This window comes from Heterodontus francisci, chromosome 28 (genome assembly GCF_036365525.1).
Source record: "Heterodontus francisci isolate sHetFra1 chromosome 28, sHetFra1.hap1, whole genome shotgun sequence".
NCBI lineage: Eukaryota > Metazoa > Chordata > Chondrichthyes > Heterodontiformes > Heterodontidae > Heterodontus > Heterodontus francisci.
The window spans coordinates 32,450,178-32,464,736 of NC_090398.1; the positions used below are offsets into that span (position 1 = coordinate 32,450,178).

Consider the following 14,559-nt stretch of genomic DNA (forward strand, 5'->3'; position numbering starts at 1 on the left):
TGAAAAAAATACTACTTGGCAGCTGTTGTAACCTTAGTATCCCCATGGAAAGCCCACATGGTATAAATTAGAGGCTCTGGGAATGCATCACCTTAGAGTTTACTACAGGGAGATTGGCAGGGAGTTGTTATGGTCTGGAATTCACTCAGACAGGTTTCTGAGAGCAGATTCAATATTAACTTTCAAAAGACAATTGGATGAAAACTTCAATTACTCTTCCTTATAGTAGAGAAGCTACCAGCTTAGAAAGAGAAGTGTGTGAGAGAGAGAGATGTCATAACTTTAGTGATGAAGAACTCGACACAACTTATTTAGAGAATTTTTTATTTGACAATGATTGTCCAAATTTTATTTGATGCTAGTGTTTTATTTATGCATTACCTTTAAATGCATCACTGAAAATAATTTTTCAATCAGGAACGAGTTTAATGTTACCAACGTTTGCATACTTGGGATAAGCCACTTAACACAAATTGTATTGATATTCTTTTAATAAGCTTCTGACATTTACATAAAGTTAATTCCTTAAACTTGTGGAAATATTCAAACTCTCAGGAGCACAGAATCTCCCATCTGCAAGGGCTCAGGCTAACCATCTCCATCTGCTGGTGTTCCTGTCTCACTGCAGTTACTGACCCCTCTCATCGTCTCCATCTGCTGGTGTCCCTGTCTCACTGCAGTTACTGACCCCTCTCACCGTCTCCATCTGCTGGCGTCCCTGTCTCACTGCAGTTACTGACCCCTCTCACCGTCTCCATCTGCTGGCGTCCCTGTCTCACTGCAGTTACTGACCCCTCTCACCGTCTCCATCTGCTGGCGTCCCTGTCTCACTGCAGTTACTGACCACTCTCACCGTCCAGAATTGGGCTGTCACTCTGTGCACCACTGTTCTTGTTGCTAATAAACTTTTATTTTATTTCTGACTGCCTTTAACTTGTTCTTCCCACCACTAAATAGACGATGGAGATGAGTTCCTTTCGCTATTCTTAGCCGAATGCTAAGACCACGTCGAGAATTCCACTCTATATACTAATCCGTAAATATGTTCATGCATGAGGTTATGCGTTAAGTATTTTTTTCAAGTCAGCCTCGGGATGTGTGCGTCGCGGATAAGGTCGATATTTAATGTTTATCACCAGTTCCTCTTGAGATCATGGAGGTGGGCCTTCGTCTTGAATCACAGCGGTCATTATTGCAATGATGCTCCCACAATGCTACTATTTTGGGAGTTCGAGGATTTGGAGCCACCGAGGATGAACGTACCGTGACATATTTCCAAAGTCATGATCTTGTCTGATTTAGAGGGGCACTTGGAGGTGGCCACGTTTCCACGAACTTGCTCTCCTCTTAGGTGGTAGAGGTCGCAGGTGGTGCTTCCCAAGCAACCTCGGAGAGTTGTTGCCTTTATTCCTGCAGCCACGGTGCGCCGGTCTTGGAGAGCATTGGTGGGCAGCACAGTGGCGCAGTGATTAGCACCACAGCCTCACAGCTCCAACGACCCGGGTTCAGTGCTGAGTACTGCCTGTGTGGAGTTTGCAATTTCTCCCTGTGAACCGCGTGGGTTTTCGTCGGTTTCCTCCCACAGCCCCAAAGGCTTGCAAAAATTGGTAGGTAAATTGGCCATTATGAATTGCTCCCAGTCTAGGTAGGTGGTGGGGGAATATAGACATGGTGGGGATGTGGTAGGAATGTAGGAATAGTATGAATGGGTGGTTGTTGGTCGGCGCAGACTCGGTGGACCGACGGGCCTGTTTCAGTGCTGTATCTCGAAATAAATCGATTGTTTATGGTGGTGATTCTTAGATTTTCCTGTTAATGATCTAATCACGAATATTTTATTTGTTTTGGTTCCGATCTCTCCCCCAACCCCCGACTCTCTCACTGTTACGTTTAATTTGATTTTATACACTTTAATTTCGTTGCTATTTGTTCTCTTTTAGGTCGCTCAGATTGTGTCAGGAGTGCTTTTTATCCTCTTTTGGACGCCATTAATTCTGAGTCCTTATTCTATAACAAGACAATACAGAATACACTGGTGGAGCGGTCTGTCGGTGAGTTTATGTTCATTGTTAGTTGTAGAAAATGTTAGAAGGAAATTGACAGTTAGAATTGAACAGATTAGGGCCGAATATTTTTAGCCATTGTATGTTCGGCAGCATCACCTTTCTTTTCAGCTCTGTTCCTCTGGAAATTTACCTTCGTGTTTCTTTTGCCATTTTTGTAGCTTTTGTCCCCGATAACTATTTTTAATGACTTGTGAATATGTGCCCCACCCCTCAAGATCCATTTGTTCCTCTATCCCATTTAAACGATGTTCCAATGAGGACATGACCTGATTTTTTAAATTACTTCCTTCATGTGATGTGGGCATCGCTGGCGAGGCCAGAATTTATCGCCCATACCTCATTGCCCTTGGGAAGGTGGAGGTGAGTCGCCTTCTTGAACTGCTGCAGTCTATGTTTTGTTAGGAAGGGAGTTCCAGGACCCAGCGACAGTGAAGGAACAGTGATATAGTTCCAATTCAGGCTGGTGTGTGGCTTGGACGGGAACATGCAAGTGGTGTTGTTCCCATGCATCAGCTGCCCTTGTCTTTACAGGTGGTTATTGGTCACGGATTTGGCAGCTGCTGTGAAAGGAAGCCTCCACCGAACAAAATGTACCACCCCACACTTGTTTGTGTTGAAAATAATTTACAATGCCAATCTTAACGTTTAATAATGCTGTCCTATATTTTGTCGCAGTCTTCTTCAGTATTCATTAAAACGCCCAAATTTGAATTCATCCACAAACTTTGGAATTGTGTTTCCGATTCCTGAGTACAAATTGTTCCTCAGTGCATTTTGTTCCCTGCCACTAGTTTTACATGATTTATTTACATGGAACCTTAATCTCTCTGTTCCTCCATTGTCACTGGCTTCCCACCAATTAGAAAACACTCTGATATATCACTTTAGATCCAAAAGGAATTACCTCACAATTTCCAAACAATCAATTGAAGTTGCCACTGTTCATCTGCACATTAACGCTGCTTTATTACTATGTTAAAGGCGCTCTATAAATGCAATCAGCTGTTGTTTGCAACTTTCTGCTGCCCTCTACATTACTTCCTGACCCCGCTAACTTAGTGTCTTCAGACATTTGGCCCTCTATTGCTTCATCTAACTCATTGAAACGCATAGTAAAAAGCTGATACAGATCCATCGGAGACAACACCGGAAAAAGTCTGCAAATAATCATCCAAAGTATTATGATCCATTGATTAAGATAGTTGTAATCAATATAAACAGGCTTTATCCTGTGAAATTAATATTCAAATTTTTGGTTCCAGTTTATAATTTCAGGGAGCCTGTGGTGCGTTCTGGGAACGGTGTCAAGTACACGCCTTGTGAGTCCAACCATAAAGGTTCTTATATAAGGAAAGTATTTCATTGCAAGGAGTACGGTTTTCACTCTAAATCCTGTTTGCTGAGATGATTAAATGCGGATTCGACAAATAGTCATCAACTGAGATGAGTGAAGTGGAGCCGCATTTAATGGGGCATATTGTGTTCTAGTGTGAAACAGGTAACAGTGATGCAGCACACAGTTTTTACAGCTCCCCCTTTCATATTACTAAAGGGATTAAATTCAAAACCACAGATGTTACGTGAAAATTATATCGAACTTGGATCAGACCACCCTCAGAGTACGGTGCACTGTTCTGGTCCAAAAAAGGTATAGAGGTAGTGGGGAAAGTGCAGCAAATAATTAGAAGGCTGATAGCACAACTGAATAGCTATAACTATCTCGAAAATCTAAACCGGCTGGGTTTAGGTGCAGTTAACAGGACGCTGGATAAGTACATGATGGAGAAATGACTAGAAGGGTAGGGTGAGATAAAGTAAACTGGGAGGAGGCTCGACTGGAGAATAAACACCGATATCCACTGGTTCGGCCGAATGGCCAGTTTCTGTGGTGTAAATTCCATTCAACTATATGCAATATATCTCTTCCAATGACATCAGTGGAAATACATTTCACACTATCACACAATGTCGACATCAAGCCAATTTGTTTTCCCCAATAACAGTAGCTCTATTCCAAGCATCTTTCTTTTTTTTTTTAGCGATTCTTAGCTTGATTAAAAGCCTGCCCTGAAGAAACTTGCAACTTAATTATTGTGTGATCTGCTCGTTTTAATCTATTCCTAATCAATGTCATTCCCCAGTAGGCTCCCTGCACATTTTACCTTCGACCTGCCCCAAAAAACTCTTTCTCCTCCAACTTAGAGTCATAGAATCCTAGAATGACACAGCACTGAATGAGACCATTCCTCCATGTTGCCTCTGCCAGCTCTTTGAAAGAGACATCCAATTAGTCCTACTGCATCCCCCACTCTTTCCCCACAGCCACGCATTTTTCTCCATTTCAGTGCTTATCCAATTCCGTTTTCAAAGTTACTATTGAATCTATTTCTGCCACTCTTTCAGGCAGTGTAGTCCAGATCACAAGAACCCTCAGCTGAAAAAGAAAAAGCTTCTCGGCTTTCCCCGCTTCTTTTGATTATTGTCTTAATTCTGTGTCCTCTGGTCACTGACCCTGCAGCCATTCTGTCAAACCCGTTTTTAATGTTGAACACCTCAGTTAAGTCTCCCCTGACCCCTCCCTGCTCAACAGAGAAGAACCACAGCTTCTGCAACCATTCCTTGCAACTATAAACTACAATCCCTCATCACTGGCACCATTCGAGTTGGAACATAGGAGCAGGAATAGGCCATTCAACCCATCCAACCTGCCCCGCCATTCAATAAGATCATGGCTGATCATCCACTTCAATACCTTTTTCCCCACACCATCCCATATCCCCTTATGTCATTGGTATTTAGAAATCTGTCAATCACTGCTTTAAACACACTCAATGACTGAGCTACCGCAGCCCACTGGGATACAGAATTTCAAAGAATCACAAGCCTCTGAGTGAAGAAATTTCTCCTCATCTCTGTCGTAAATGGCTTCTTCCTTATTTTGAAATTGTGTCTCCGGTTCTAGACTCCAAAACCAGGGGATGCATCTTAGCTGCATCTACACTGTCTATCCCTTTAAGTATTTTGTAGGTTTCAATGAGATCACCTCTCATTCTTCGAAATTATAGAGAATACAGGCCCAGTTTCCCTAATCACTCTTCATAGGACAGTCCCGCCATCCCGGTAACAAGTCTGGTGAATCTTCGTTGCACTCCCTCTACGGCAATAATACCCTTCCTAAGGTAAAGGGAACAAAGCTACACACAGCACTCCAAATGCCGTCTAACCAATATTCTATATTTTTGAAGCAAGACTTCACTATTCCTCGACATAAATCCTCTTGTGATAACGGTTAACATACCATTACCCATCTTAATTGTTTGCTGCACCTGCATGATGACTTTCATTAACTTATTGACAAGGTCACCCAGGTCCCTTTGTATGTCTATACGTTCTAATCACTTACCATTTAAGAAATACTCTGCACATCTATTCCTCCTACCAAAGTGGATAACCTCACATTTTCCACATTATATTCCATTTTCCACGTTTTTGTCCACTGTCCAAATCCCCTTGAAGCCACTTTTCATTTTCCTCACAACACACATTCCCACCAGTTTTGTTATCTTCTGAGAACTTGGAAATATTACATGTGGTCCCCACTTCCGAATCATTGATATATATATTGTGAACAACTGCGGCCCAAGCACGATCCCTGCGGTACCCCAGCAGTTACATACAGCCTGCCAACGCGAGAATGACCCGTTTATTCCTACTCTCTGCTTTCTGCCTGTTAACCAAGCCTTAATCCATGCCAGTATATTACCTCTCATCCCATGTGCTTTAATTTTGCTAATCAATCTGCTGTGTTTGCCTTTATCAAAAGCCTTCTGAAAATCCAAGTATTACATGTCCACCGACACCCCTTTATCAATTTTGTTAGTAACATCCTCAAAAACTCCAACAGGTTCGTCAAACATGATGTCCCATTGATAAATCCATGTTGACTATCCCCAATGAGATCATTATTATCCAAGTGTCCATCCTGTAGAATAGATTCTCGCATTTGCCCAACGACTGATGCAACGCTAACAGGTCTGTAATTCCCTTTTTTCTCTCTCCCTCCCTTCTCAAACAGCGGGGTGACATTTGCCACCTTCCAATCCGCAGGAGCGGCGCCAGAATCTCTAGAATTTTGCAAGATGATCACCAATGTGTCCACTATCTCCACAGCTACCGCTTCCAATACTCTTGGATGTAGAATATCAGTGACACCGTTAACTTTAAAACACAAGATATGAACATGGCAGACCAATTCTACTGAATAGGTAATACTAAAATTAAAATGTAGTATCCTGAAGACTTATCAACCGGCAACCCCATTAATTTCTCCAATACAACCTCTCACTAACACTAATTTCCTTCAATTCTTCATTCTCCCTAATCCCTTGGATCTTTAGTTCGAGGAGATTTCTTGTATCTTCCTCAGTGAAGACAGGCACAAAGTAATCATTTAGCTTCTCCGCCATTTCTCTATTCCCCATTATAAATTCTCGTGACTCTGCCTGGAATGGACGCACGTTTGTCTTAGCCAAATGTTTCCTTTTTCACCTACTTGCAGAGGTGTTTACAGTCCGTTTTTATATTTTAACCAGCTTACATTCATATTCTATTCTCCCTTTGTTTTTCAGTTTCTTGGTTCTCCTTTGCTGTATTCTGAAATCCTCCCAATCCTCATGTTTTCTATTATTTATGGCAGGCCTTTAATTTTAATCTTATACAATCCTTAAGTTCCTTTTACCCCACGGTTGACTGCCTTTGCTTTTGGGGTTTTGTGCGTTGAAGGAATGCATAGTTGATGTAAACTATGTAATATTTATTTAAAGACTATCCATTGCCTATGTACTGTCATACCCTTTAATGCATTTTCCCAATCCACCTCAGCCAATTTTCCCCTCATACCTTCATAATTTCCTTTGTATAAATTTAATACCCTGGCCCTCAGATTGAACTATCCCACTTTCAAACGGAATGCAAAATTCTATCATATTATCGTCACACTTCACTAAATGCTCTTTCACAACATGACTATTAATTAGCCCTTTCTCAATACATAATACTAGATCTAAAATAGCCTGTTCTCTAGTCAGTTCCTCAACATACTGCTCTGGAAAACCATCCCTAACACACTCCAGAAACTCGTCCTCCACATCATTAGTACTCATAAGGTTTACCCAGTCTATATGCAGATTGCAATCACCTATGATTAATGTATTACCCATGCCACATGCCTCTCTAATCTCCTGATTAATACCATGCCTCACACTACCACTCCAGTTTGTTGGCCTGTAAACAACTCCTACCAATATTTGCTCTCCCTTGCTGTTTCTTTTGCACACCCGAACAGATTCTACATTTTCTTGTTCCGATCTGAGATCCTCCCTTACTAATGTACCAATCCCTTATTATCAGTGCAAGACCATCTCCTTTTCCTTTTGCCTGTCCTTCCTAAATGTCGAATATCTTTGAATATTCAGTTCCAGTCTTGGTCACCCTGTAGCCACGTTTCCTTTTTGGCAATTAGATCATACCCATTTACCCCCATTTGGGCCTGTAAACCATCTACCTTGTTGCGAATGCTGCGTGCATTCAGGTAGAGTGCCCTTAACCTTGTCTTCTTGACATTCTACATTCTAAGCCTAGTTGATGCTCCCCTTTGTTTTGCCTGTTTTCTGATGTCACTTGCTAGTATTCTGCCTCATGTTACCAGCTTTACTTTCTTCCAATTTGAGCTACTCCTCGGGTTCCCATACACATGACAAGCAGTTTTAAACCCTCCCAAACAACACTAGGAAATCTTTCTGCAAGGATATTAGTTCCGGTCCTGTTCAGGTGTAGCCCCTCCATTTCTACAGATCCCACCTGCCCCAGAAATCCGATGGTCTCCCTCCTACATGAATTCTCCAGCAGTTCTCCTAATCTTATGCTCACTGCCACGTGACACTGGGAATAATCCTGAGATTACTGCTTTGGAGGTCCTGCTTTTTAATTTCCTTCCTAACTCCCTAAAATCCTTTTTCAGGACCTCTACCCTCTTCCAACCTATGTCGTCGGTAACAATGTGGACCAGGACCTCTGGCTGCTCACCATCTCCAGAAGGATCTCTTTGAATTCTTTCTAAAGTGAGGTGTAGAGAAATTAGATTGAAATACATCTCAATTCTGCGGATCATGCTTTATGCCTACTATATGAACTGCCATATTTCATTAAATGCTATATCCACAAGTAAAATACTACATTTTAATTTTAGTATTACCTATTCAGTGGAATTGGTCTGCGATGTTCATATCTTGTGTTTTAAAGTTAACGGTGTCACTGAGGCAGTATCAACAGTCATGAAGTAAAGATATCTGAATTAACTGCTGCTTACTCTCTGAAGGTGCGAGCCTGCCTGGTGATGAATTTGATCAGTGTCCTTCTGGTTCTAGCCAATGGATTCTTATTGTTCCTTGATTTCCCTGATTGGACCTCAATCGTTCCCTGCAACTCTATAAGTGCCGAGGATTCTTGTCACATTGCTGCTGCTGTAAGTACAGAATTTAAATCTTGATGCACGAGTAAAGTTTGTAAGTCAGCAAAGTTAGGTGTGAGCAAAGTCAGGTGCGTATATGTTCGATTTATTTTGCATAGAATTACAAAGAATGCACAGCACAAAAGCGGCCCTCTCTGTATTTAATGCTCCACACGAGCATTGTTCCACCTAACTGAAGATATACCTATCAATAACGGGTTAGTGCAACTGGCAAAGACCAGTTCCGCTCCTTTGCCCACACGTGGCTGTTTTATAAGTTCAATGCTTTGAGTTGAATTTCTTCTAGAATTGGACTGTCACTCTGTTTACGTCTATTCTCGTTGCTAGAAATCTTTTATTTTATTTCTGATTTCCTTAACATGTTCTTCCCACTGATACACAGATATTCAGTTTCTTCGTTGAACTCACTCTCTGTGTCCTGATGCCAATCGAGCTATCAATATCAATCGATGTTTCCATTCTTGGCTGCAAGACGTTGTGCATCAATTCTAAAATGCATGCTAATAAGGTTGGTAGTTACACATACGCAGTTCATATTTCCGATTGATCTAAACAGAAAGAATCAACATTTATAAAGCATATTTCACGACATTATAAAGCGCTTTACAGTGAATAAAGAACCGTCCTACAAACATTAGAGTAATAATGATCAGATAATGTTTTATTTGTGTTGGTTGACGGTGGATATAGAACCAAGACACGCGGACGAAGTCCTCTGCTGTTCATTGAATTTATAGCATGGGGTATTTATATCCACCTGAGCGGGGAGACTGAACCTCGGTGTAACATCTCAGACTTGAGCAAACACACCGAGACTGACACTCCATAGCAATACTGAGGAAGGTCAGCCCAGTCAAAGGAGATGACTTGCGGTTGATCCGTTCCACTGAGGTCCTCTCCACCCTCTAAGGTGGACGTAAAGGAACGCATTATATTAGAGTAGGAGAGTGTTGCTGCATCCCTTGCCCTACAATTACACCCAGGGTTCAACCTCACTAAAAATAGATGATCTGGTCAAAATTACATTGCTGCACTTGAGAACTTGCTGCACACTACTTGGCTGCCGTGTTTTCACATTAGAACAGTGACGACACTTCAGAACAAAAGTATTTAATTGGTTGAAAAACCTTTTGGGGCATTCTGAAGTCGTGAAAGAGGGTGCTTAAATGCCAGTCTTTCCTTTCCTTGCATCCGAAAAATGGCACCTCCAACAGTGCTGCACTGGAGTGTCAACCTACAGTATGGTCTTAAATCCGTGAAATCAAGAGAGAAGTGTAAATATGGACATGGACTGGGCTCGGTGACAGTAAGCTGAGGGTGGTAGTTTGGGATGCATGGTTTCCAAACTTGGTTTTGGTTTGCAGTCGTGCTCTGCAATGGTTAATTTTGGGTCGATTGCTCTTTTAACTTTTGATAACTATCTACACTCGGGTATAGGAGGAGCATTGCAAAGTTTGCAGATGATACGAAATTTGGAAATGCAGTAGATAATATTGAGGACAGTTGTCGGCTTCAGGATGACATGGACTGAATAGTGAAATGGCCAGAAGCTTGGCTGATGGATTTCAATGCTGAGAGGTGCAGAGTTATACATGTTGGAAAGTCTAAAATGGATACAATAAATAGGACAATTCTGAAAAGTTCAGAAGAACACATAAACCTTTCTGTGCATATGTATAAATCCTCAAACGTGGCCAGGCACGTTGATAGGGGAGGGAGGGGGGGTTAAAACATGGGGCTTGCATGGATTTCTAAATCGAGGCATCAAATATAAAATCAAAGGGTATGTTACAAAAATCGCTAGTTAGGCCTCAGCTAGGGTATTTCTGCAAATAGATACAGGGGAAGTTTGCACGGACATCAGCAGGGATGAGAAACTCCCGTTAAAAGGAGAGGTTAGAAAAGTTAGGGCTGTACTCCTTGGAGCAAAACGGGTTTAGAGGTTACCTAATAAAGGTTTTCAAGATGGTAAGACGTTTGTTTGAAGGGTTACAGAACGGCTGTCCCCTGTAGTGAATATGTCAATAACCAAAGCACATAGATTAAAATCACCGAAGAGAGGGGGAATGAGACGAATTTGTTTTACTCAGAGAATTATAGGAATGTGAGGCATTCTACCTGAAAAAGTGATGGAAGTTGATTCCACAAATAATTTTAAACAGGAATTAGACAGATGCTTGAGGATAAGGGGTATGGAGAAAAATTTGCGAGGATGTGGGATTAAGCATGACAGCACAAACATGACAAACAGAAAGGCCTCCTTATGTGCTGTAATTTCGATGAATCTATAAAATCAAATTTGGTAAAATGGCAGCAGGCCGGGTAGGTCCCACTCGATTTTACTCACCCCGCCCCCCTCCCCCCCCCCCCCCCCCCCGCCTCCAGCCTGCTCCGCAGTGGGATGGGGGAAGGGATTAAAGGTCCGGTCAGAGTTTTGAATCTGCTTTCACCAACCTTTAAGGCAGCTCTTTCAGATCGTCAGAACTCCTTGCATAAAGGAAATTCTCTGCATCTCCTCCCAGCTCTTTTGCCAATTATCTTAAATCTGTGTCCTAATTATCAAGTTATGATCCTCAAGGATTTTAAGACTTAATAGAAGGTGCTGTAAGGTCATTCACAATTTCTGGTTGCCAATTTCCCATCAAACCTGCCTCTTTATGTCCTTGTGACATCCGAGGTATACTTGCATGCTTAGTTTGGGAAAATGCTGAGCTAGTGAATGTAAGAAACAGATAGGGAACAATAGGATACTTTTTAGGAAAAAAGCCAGAGTGAACTTAATCAGACCCGGTATTTGGCCTATTATTAGATGTGTATTGTCCAGTGGTATTTTTAAGCTCTTTGGTTTTCCAGCTCACCTGCTTTGTCTCTTCAATCCGATCAGCTCGCAATTCAGAATAAACAGGTTGTATTATGCTTCCTGTTATCAGAATTAAAATTTTAACATTGCCTTCAGTACAGTTGCTGCTTCGTTAATGTTAGCTATAAATTAAATAAACTATGCACAGAAACTCGAATTCCGGGATCTGGATTTTGCACAGTAGACACATGCTTAATGAGTCACAATGTTCTGACTCAGAGGTGAGACTGCTACCAACTGAGCTAAGGCTGACACGCGAGAGCTTCTCGATCAATTCAGTATTTGGTGTTTACCTCCCGAAAGTATTGTAATTAAAAATATTGCAACGTTCTCTGGGATTCTTAGTTATTGAAAAGTTTCATCCATTAAACAGAATCATCATTTGTGACTGTTTTTGTTTTTTTGGTTGACTATTTGTTTGTTTCCCATTTTTGCATAAATTCTCTTTTCTGTCACAGCCTCCAAATGAGTCTACTATTCAGAGTAACACCTCTCAAACACTGATACCCCAAGACCAGACTGACTGCAGTATGATGCCTTTACCACCGGTCTAGAAAAGGGTTTCATTGGCACAACAGGAGTTTCAGCAGGAAGATGACTTGGCGCCATGGGGACAATGTTCAGTTCTTGAATGGCTTTGCTTTCTCTATCGCGGAATGTATCTTGTTTGTTAAGCACAAAAATAAGAGATAAGCAGAATAAAAAGAAATTTGCGAACTGAGGAATTGAATCTTAGAGAGCATAAGGGGACCATTCGAAGCACCATGACTGTGTTAGCTTTGGAAAGAGTTTTTCTAGTTAATGGCACTCCTCGTGCGCTCTCCCTATCGTTCCAAAAATCATTCCACTTCAGGTTTTTAACCAATTCACTTTTTAAAGTTACTATTGAATCTTCTTCTGCCACCATTTCCGATATGTACATATATTTACCCTCTTTTCTTTCCACTCTTATTCCAAGCCGCGCTCTCTCTGTCTCCCCCTCTCTCCATTATTCTCCCCTTCCCCCAGATTGCCAGCCCTCTCGTCTATCACATCAGACCATCCGTTACCTTTCTGCCCTTCCCCAGTTGCTCTCACCTATCATTAGCCTCTTTCCCTTCTCCTTTCTTTACGGAATGCCTGCCTGTACCTTTGCACCTGTAAGTGCCCACCTCTCCTCCTCCAGATCCAGCCCCTTCCTCATATACATGCAACCCTCTTCTGCCCGTCCCCCTATTGATATTATGCTCCCATTCCAAACATAGTACGGTTATAAACCACGGTTTGTTAAAGAAATATATCAAAACTCCAGTGATGCCTACTTGCCAAAATCTGTTCTGTTGAATTCAAGCCTAAGATCAATCGAAACAGCTCACTCCCTTGTTCAATTTTTTACCTGAAAAATTCCTACCTCTTCCCTCTGCACACTATCTTGCTGTCAATCCTATGCAAGAGAAATTTCTTTACTCACAGGGTTGTGAATTTTTGGAATTCTCTACTTCAGAGGTCTGTGGAAGCTCAGTCATTTTGTTTACGTTTAGGGGCACATACCCCAGCACATACACCAAATGTCTGAACCTGCGGTTCCTCTCGTACTGAGCAGGATTACTATTGCAACAACACATCATCAGTAGGGTAAAACTAACCTGTCTCACGACGGTCGAATCGCAGCTCACGTTCCCTATTAGTGGGTGAACAATCCAATGCTTGGTTGATTCTGCTTCACAATGAGAGGGAGAGCCGACATCGAAGGATCAGATGTTTAAAGCAGAGAGTGACAGAATTCTAAATACCAATGCCATAAAGAGATTTGTGGATAGTGTGAGAAAATGGCATTGAAGTGGATGATCAGCCATAATTGTATTGAATGGTGGAGCAGGCCTATGGGCTAACTGGGCTATTCCTGCTCCTATGTCCTATGTTCCTTTGTTGTGCGCATACTCAAAAGCAGTTATTTGAATGTAAAGTGCTTTGAAATGCCATAAGGTCGGGAAGGCGCGCTATTAATGAAAACATTTTTTCTTAACTCGCCCTCTCTCTCTCTTTCTGACTTTCTTTTTATAAAAGGTGACCCTGGAATACAAGAGCTCTGATTCTTTGATTGTTCTGAAATGGATGCCCATATTTATAGACAATGCACTTCAATTCATGATTGGAATAAGCTAAAAGCTGCACCATTACTTTCTTCACATGTTTCCTACCGACCTTTCTCACCACGTGACCCGCCCCACCTTCTTACCGAAGATGTTTATAACTTCTTGAGGTAGGAGCTCAGACGTAAAATCTATTAGACATCAACTCTTCATGATTCAGCTTGTGGGATGAGTGCTCACGTAAACAGTGGAGTGAACTCTTCACCACCAGCAGAAGCATCAGCACCACACCACCAACGACCACATACCCCCGCCCTTGGCCAACCACCCTCCCACCCGACCACCACCACCCTCCCTTCCGCCCCCCCCCCAAAAAAAACACACATGCACACACACACATAAACCTTATATTGAATAGAAACGAAGGAGATAACTTTAACATATTCCAGAGGATTGTAAGTGGGATGACAGCCAATTCTGTGGACAGACTAAAGAAGCTGCGTTTGTTCTCCTTACAGGAGAGAAGGTTAAGAACAGAATTAATAGAGGCGTTCAAAATGGTAGTGGGTATTGATAAAGTAAATAAGGAGAAACTGTTCACATTAGAAGTAGGGTCTGCAATCGGATGGCACAAATTTACAGTATGTTGCAGATGACCTACAGTGGAACAGAGATTTTTTATTTACAGCGAGTTGTTATAATCTGCTTTAGACTGCGGAAAGGGTGGTGGAAACAAATTCAATAGTAACTGAAGAAGATAATTTACTGTGTACTGTACAAGGAAACATGTGCAGGGCAGGTGTGAGGAACATATTGTTTAGCCCTTTCAAGGAACCAGCACAAGCACGTTGGACCGAATGGCCTCCTGCTAGGTGGATTTATTCTACGCTTTTCTAACTTGGGTGGGAACCTAACAGGCCATTTTAAACATTCTCCAACTATTACTCTCCTTTGACTTCAACTGACTATAGATTCAGGCATTGTGTAAAACCAGCGTTTCACCCGTTCCCGTCAGCTTCCTGTCACGGGGAT

General features: G+C 41.9%; 1 long non-coding RNA gene across 1 annotated transcript; it reads left to right on the top strand.

Moving 5' to 3' along the window:
• The first annotated feature begins 1,974 nt into the window (after nt 1-1,974).
• LOC137345317 (uncharacterized) lies at nt 1,975-8,558 on the top strand. The gene is made up of 3 exons (XR_010968570.1): nt 1,975-2,051; nt 3,329-3,385; nt 8,443-8,558. It is a non-coding gene; the product is annotated as an uncharacterized lncRNA (long non-coding RNA).
• Nucleotides 8,559-14,559: the final 6,001 nt, after the last annotated feature.